At 40.5% G+C, this 7,564-nt stretch overlaps 1 protein-coding gene across 2 annotated transcripts in view; it reads right to left on the bottom strand.

Annotated features, from left to right (window-relative positions):
- Window positions 1-6,399, bottom strand: part of htr1fa (5-hydroxytryptamine (serotonin) receptor 1Fa) — a 134,030-nt gene extending 127,631 nt beyond the window's left edge. Inside the window, exons 1-2 of one of the 2 annotated variants that reach the window (XM_043701187.1) lie at window positions 6,008-6,399; window positions 5,725-5,912 (exon numbers count right to left, since the gene is read on the bottom strand). The gene's annotated coding sequence lies outside the window, so the exon portion shown is untranslated. Of the gene's footprint in view, window positions 1-4,855; window positions 5,492-5,724; window positions 5,913-6,007 lie in introns of those variants that run through there. The other variant, XM_043701186.1, reaches the window with a different exon arrangement.
- Window positions 6,400-7,564: the final 1,165 nt, after the last annotated feature.

Below are 7,564 nucleotides of genomic sequence, written 5' to 3'. Positions count from 1 at the left end.
GCACTTGGAGTATTGTGTACGGTTCTGGTCACCGCATTATAAGAAGGATGTGGAAGCTTTGGAAAGGGTGCAAAGGAGATTTACTAGGATGTTGCCTGGTATGGAAGGAATGTCTTACGAGGAGAGGCTGAGGGCCTTGAGGCTGTTCCTGTTAAAGAGAAGCAGGTTGAGAGGTGACTTAATAGAGACATACAAGATAATCAGAGGGTTAGATAGGGTGGACAGGGAGAGCCTTTTTCCAAGTATGGGGACGGCAAACACGAGGGGACATAACTTTAAAGTAAGGGGAGATAGGTATAAGGCAGATGTCAGAGGTAGTTTCTTTACTCAGAGAGTAGTAAGGGTATGGAATGCTTTGCCTGCATCGGTAGTAGATTCGCCAAGTTTAAGTGCATTTAAGTCGTCATTGGACAAGCATATGGACGTACATAGAATAGTGTAGGTGGGATGGGCTTCAGATTAGTATGACAAGGCACCGCAACATCGAGGGCCGAAGGGCCTGTACTGCGCTGTAGTGTTCTATGTTCTATGTCTGTCATTGGAAGGTCTTTTTTTGTCCACCACATTCCCTATTCCCTGTTGGGTTTCTGTCTTTCTCCAAAGTTTTGCAAGCTTTTCTCCTGCAAAAACAAAAATAAGCACTTTATGAGCATGAGGTTTGTATTGTGTGCAATGCAAGGAACAATATTTATGCTGAGTGGGTGTGAGGTATGGGTGATGGTGGGAAATAGGATGAAGGAGGGGGGTAAATGTTGACTGCTCAGATAGGGAAGTCCAGAGGAACTTGGAAAGAGAGAGAAATGCACGGTGCTGTTAGGTGAGTTGTTCTGAGAAGTGCTGTCCAGGAGAGTACTGATGAAATCAGAGTGTGACGGGCCACTCCTATCCTCTTGAGACCGGTGCACTGCCTCATGGTTAAAGAGAACATGAGTCATTAAGTATATTCAAAGCTGAGACAGATAGATTTTTAACCAGTAAGGGAATCAAGGGTTACGGGGAAACCGCAGGAAAGTGGAGTTGAGGATTATCAGATCAGCCACAATCTCATCGGAAGCAGACTTGATGGGCTCAATGGCTTACTTCTGCTCCTATGTCTTATGATCTTTCATGCATGCTGCTGATATCTCAGTCACTTCCACAAAAAATTATCTGTGCCTTTCAACCATAGGGATTATATCACCGCCATCCCTCAAATCTCACAGTCAGTGTTCCAAATACGAGTAAGATGCATAGGAGGCAGCCTTCCCAGGTCTCCTCTGTGCCATTGTGCTTGATGCATCGTAAGGAATCCAGTTTCACTTGAGCCGCTCTAATCCAACTGGGCCATGGCAAAACCTACTGCCAATTTTCACAAATTCTCAATCCCTTACACATCTTGTTGTTTTAGCTGGTGTTATCATTTCAAAATTCAACCCATGGTTTGGTTCAGCAAACAAGTTAAAATCATGCCATATGCACAAAAACTAATTATTTTTTCTTTCCATGTATAGATACATATTCTTAATTCTAATTTATATCCAAACACATTTGTGAAATGCTCATTTCAAAGTGTAAAAGAGTACTATGAAGAGAAAATGCAGAAATTTTATACATTGTTTAAGATATGCCGCTTGAAATTCAAAAGCTTCTTGGAGTGTGCAGTCCAGTTCTTCTCAGTCACAGCAATTAGCCTCAGTTCATCTCAGAATCTACATGGATTAGCCTTTTGACCTAAACAAACAAGTCACTTCAATGACATCAACTTTCATATTATAAAATACAAAACACACCAATGAAAGCACTGCGTCATCTGACTTAACTTGAGCAACACCATGAGAGACTGGTTGGATCTTTCACATTAACGAAACAGACCACCCAGTCACAAAGTGGATTCGATTAATGGAATTCTGATTCAAAAGAAGTTGAGTTTTCAAAGAAGGAATACATCGCCTTCCCTCAAAATCACAACAACTAGAAAGAAAATCATTTGATAAGATAAAACTAAGTGGGATTGTGAATTTCTTTTATTTGCCCAGTTTCTGTAATGGTCCCAACAGAACAATGCTGTTTGCATTGCATGTACCTTATTAATGAGTATGTGGAACTTAATAGCAAATTCCCTATTAGCCCAAATGAAGCACTATTAGTTCAATGAGTTGATACAGACATTGGGAATGTTTGTCAGTTTATTTCTCTCATTTGAATAATGTTCTGGAGAAGAATAGCAAAGCAACAATAATGATCACTGATGGTAACTGAAGGTAATCGTCTTCAGAAATCTTAATTCTGACTTCTAATCATGAATAAATGGCAATGAAAGATATAGAAAGTTGCAATGTTCTTATTTCAGTGTGTTTTTGTTTATTCCTGATGCACACAAGAAAGATTTATGTGAATTTTTTATCCATTGTACTGAATTGTTTTTGCTATATCCTTAGGAATGAGAAATAATATTTAATAATAAAGCATTCTTTAGACTCTATCAATTTTCATATCATTAACAAAGCATGGGTTGTAGCAGATGGAATAGGATGAGGCTCTGTGAAGCTTCTGTATAAATAGCAAGACAAAATGGTTGGATTGAAAGTTCAATTTCTGCACTAATAAGTACATTTGTAAATGTTGAATCTATTGAAATTGTATAGAAGCACTTGAAGTTTGAACATACTCTCTGTGTAGCATTGCTTATAATTTTCAAGTTGAAATTTTTGCATCATACATTTACAAATTTAATGAATAATGTATATTTTTGAAAAGCAATCAAAGTTTTCTTGAGGCTGAAGTTCACTCAGAAGTTAGCATTGTATGTATACAGGAGCTTCTGCTAAGTGTAGAAAAAAGCAGGATTTGTCAAAAGTTGTTACATAAGTCATAAATGATAACAATCTACCCACAGTAGTCAACTCCACATGTTGCAGATAGTTTGATCAGCGAACTTATAAATTGTTGGGAGTGGCGTTCTGAAATAGTTATATGGGTTTTAACCACTAACATTAGCCTCGGGTGAGACATTTCAATTAATAACCAAAACCTACAGTAAAATGCACAACTTCATTAAATAAAATCAATGCCCAATTTTGATGCTTATTATGTCCAGCTACAAATCAGGAAATGATATTTCATTAAAACAAACAAAATTATAGAATCACATCTTGTTACATGATATTGGAGTTGGAGCCAAAGAGACCCTGAATATTTGTTACTATCTTCCTCCTACAATATCCACTTTAATCACAGTCGTTCGGCTGGGGACAGTTTCCCTTTTAAAATTGATCTGATAACCCTCAACTCCACTTTCCTGCGGTTTTCCCCGTAACCCTTGATTCCCTTACTGGTTAATTCATAAATTAACCAGATGTCTAGATATATCTACACAGGCCAATGACTATGCTTATAGTCCTAAGGAACTAAGATGGTAAAATACCATCTTTATCCATGACATCTATCCACAAAGTCCAAACAGTGATTCTGTCCATATGAAGAGTGGGTGGAAAAGAACAATTTCGAGCTCCATTAGTTCGGGATTTTCTGCACTTACCGTACAATTTACGCTCTCAGCCGCACAGTTTGGTACAAACAGCATCGGACCCAATTGAATATTTAAAAAGTCGGTTTGTGAGAAATTCTAATGACCGCTCCTGCTAAACATTTGCTAACCTTACAGCCCTTACGTCTACTCATCACAAAGTCAAACTGCATTGAGTTCAATGAGGACTGAGTCAAAAATTCCTTTGCCAAGGAAGTGCTAGAAGAATCAATTAAAATGTGGAAATAGAATGAGAAATGATGTGGAGGTGCCGGTGTTGGACTGGAGTGGACAAAGTTAAAAAATAAACCTATTGGACTCTAACCTGGTGCTGTCTGATTTTTAGAAGACAGATGCCCAGGGTGGGAATAGATAGTTAAATTAGCGAAGTTAAAACAAAATGTGGCAGATTAATTAGAACGAGGGCAGAACAATGGTTGATAAATTAATTTCCTCTCTGCCCGAAAAGATGAAGCTGGTTGATAAATTGACGTTTATTTCCTGTGTGCTTATCTTATTGCTTCAATAGGTTTGTCGTGTCACAAAAGAATATGTAGAAAGGGCGACTTGTTAAAGAAGAGATTCAATGAAATACTTAATATACAAAGATCATGCAGAGGATGAAATGTTCCCATCAGACATACTCGAATTACCATTAATAAGATCAGCCATTTCCTTGTTCAACCCTGAGCAGTGTTTGAATTACTTCAATTTCAAATTACACCTTATATCAATCAGTTCATCACTTAGGCAGCAAGTATTCTCTATCGGCAGACTGTATGTCGACTATTGAAAACAATACCATTCATACATTAGGAGAAATTGAAACCTGCATTCAACCAACACAATACGATTCATCTTTAAATAACTTTGACCAGAGACATTAATGCAAAAGTGAGAGGTGATCAACGTAATCCCAACCCGATCTGTGCCTATCCCTTTTCAGATACAGCCTTGCATTTTTGCCAATATAAGAATGAGATAGCTCCAAGTCTAGGCGACTTCCTGTGAAGCCCCGTCTTCCTAATTAACTTTTTTTTTGCTCGTGAATCGCTGGTACAAGTGAACACATTTCTAAATGGTAACACATGCGCTGGAGTTCGAACATGTTCAGCATAATATGCATACAGAACTTTTGCAAAAATTAACAAACTACCGGGCGATCAGGTGTCCACTTCATCAAAGACCAGCAGAGATGCGGACTTTGCACATGTACCTGTTTCGCCCGCAGGAGAACATTAAACCTTTCTAATTGCTTGGATATCCAGAAATACATCGCCCCCACTCCCGTCCGTATATATTAAAGCCCACACAATACCGAGCATCAAATACATGCAGCTGGAAGCTCACATAGTTATAGTTTTCCAAGAAGATTGGAAGAGCCCTGGCTGACCGGCCTTGTTGGTTAGCGATGCATCAGGCAGACGGTGTTCACAGCTTGTCAATGTGACCGTGAAGTGATTACTGTTATACCCCTCTGGTGCCGGGAGCAGGCGCAAAGCCACCACCACGTTCCGGTTTGACTGACAAGTCACCGACCGAGTCGCGGTGTGATCACCCATTTGTACACACTATAAGACCCGAAGACCGACACGAAAGTTGACGAGATGCGTTTTTTTTTCGCGGTTCACGAAGTGATGGACAGACACAGAGAAATGCCGATACGGGGAGGGGAGACGGGGGCAGGCTGGTAATAATGTTTTTAACAGCGGTGTTAGTCACCGCACTTAGAGGGCATTTGCGAGATGGTTTTCATTTTTTTTTCCCCTTGTATGTAGGGAAAGATCCGATTCCATCTCAGATTTCAGTCTCTGCAATCTGCCTGACAAAAACTTTGCATCGTCAATTCAGCTAATAATTTAGTACATCCTTCTGAACGGACAACTGTTGATTCGGTTTATGTAGATAGTGTGGCATTATGTACACTAGACTCCGACAATCGTCCCCCAATATCCTCATCTTCCTGAGTTATACTTTCTGTAAGGATCCCCCACCCACCCCGCGGTTATTTTGTAAGCAGCAGTGTTTCCATGACAACGACCGTAATCAGCTTTGGACATTTGGAGAAATGTAGCTGGTTATGAAGATCAAATATTCCGTTCTGGCAACCTTTGATGGTGGTGTCAGCAATAATGCATTTGAAATTTAACTCTGACCAAATCAATAACTGCTTATAGCATCATAAAGGAATTTAAAAAATATTTCCCGAATATGTGTACCTTAGGCATTTGCGACTGGAAACCCACGCTCAACACGGAGTTCACCTTCCTTTACGCTCCGTTAATGAATCTGTGGCTGATTAAACAGTCTTCTCTTAGCATTCGAATGTAATTCGTTTTCTGCAGAGTGCTCCAATTCCCATATTCAATGGTTAGTTGTAAGCTCTCCGTTTATAAGTGGAAATTATCTGGAAGATAATTGATCGGAATGAGGCTTGAGTGGAGCACAGACATCAGCATGGTCCCATTTGCAGTGCAATTTATAAAATCATATGTCACTTACCAAACGACGGGATGCACACAGGAGTTGTGCACTCACTGTATCCAAAATCCGTCCGGAGGCTGGGTGAAGATTTTGGTACACGTGAACTCATCGCTTTCTTGCCAGGGGTCAGCAGAGGAATAAAATGATACGAGCGCAATTAAAATGTAATAAGGGATTGAAATGTCGCTTTAAAGCCTGAAAATAACACTACATTCGAATTTATTGATGCTTACTGTGGGTATCAAATCCCTGTGTCTGCAAGCTTACTGAGGGTTAAAATGACTGGAGAATTTGATACCAGTGCATTCGGTGCTGGTCATGACAGCACAGTTCAAGATCACACTGGCTGGTGGAACAAACTTTAGGAATGAAAGATCGAGTCTTGATGGACTTTGCTCTCGGGTACAAAAGGTACAATATACCGAAGCGGCTGTTTCCGTGCTTTACATCTCTATGACTCGATATAGATTGCATGCTGCAGGATATGAGCAGGTTTGTCTCAAGTTCTCTGTGGATTTTAATCGAGTCGATTCGCCTGCAGTCTTGAGAATTAACGCCTCCACCAACAAAGAGACAAAATGTTTTAATCGTCTGTCTATTAATATCCCACAGCGTAATGTCAGGGTCAGGGAAGCGATGCTGACAGCACACGGACAGATGGGTTCAAAAAGGTGTGGACTGTTTTGCAAATATAAACTATTATTCTACAAGGACTGTTTAGATCATTGTCGAGTGCTGGAAAAACCTTCATCAGGTTTATGCCCGAAATGTCGATTCTCCTGCTCCTCGGATGCTGCCTGACCTGCTGTGCTTTTCCAGCACCACACACTCGACAGCATCTGCAGTCCTCACTTTCTCCCTGTTCAGATTATTGGCAAGTATTCTGTTAGAAGCGCAATTAATTGACATTGGGCAGGGGGTTATAGTGGCTGAGAGATGCAACGGGGAACAACTGGAGATAACAGCAGAATGATGAATGGTATCTAGGCAAAAGTGAGGACTGCAGATGCTGGAGATCAGAATCTAGATTAGAGTGGTGCTGGAAAAGCGCAGTAGGCCAGGCAGCATCCGGGGAGCAAGGAAATCAACATTTCGGGCAAAAGCCCTTCATCAGGAATGGTGAGTGGTATCTGCCAGTTCAACACATGCCGGTGAACAATAGAGGCTAAAAAGAGTGAGTCAATACCCTGGGTAAAATGGGCAATTTAAAGGTGATTAGAGGAGAGGAGAAAGGATTTGTAATTTGTTCCTTCAAGCTACATGAGGCTCGAGCCAGGCTGACAGTCGTACATGATTGTCCGATCAGAAAGTGGCTGAGAATGTGGAAATGGGTGAAGACTTCACTGCTAATCATCAGTGTACAGTTAAATTATGTCCGAAGGCAGGTCAGAAATGGCAACATGAAGCCGCAAGGCTTTAGGAAACCTGCAATGAGGCAGCATGAAGTGATCTGGAAAAAAAAGGTAAATGTTAAGAAGGAGAAATAAAACAACAAACATTCCCTGGCCATGTTAAAAGGTGTACAGAGATAACCACATATTTGGGGATTGGGATCAGAGGGTTTGTGTCCCTCCC

The sequence above is a fragment of the Chiloscyllium plagiosum genome, chromosome 12 (assembly GCF_004010195.1).
Source record: "Chiloscyllium plagiosum isolate BGI_BamShark_2017 chromosome 12, ASM401019v2, whole genome shotgun sequence".
Classification (NCBI taxonomy): domain Eukaryota; kingdom Metazoa; phylum Chordata; class Chondrichthyes; order Orectolobiformes; family Hemiscylliidae; genus Chiloscyllium; species Chiloscyllium plagiosum.
Note: the sequence above shows the minus strand (reverse complement) of the source record. Positions and strands in the feature narration are given on the sequence as shown.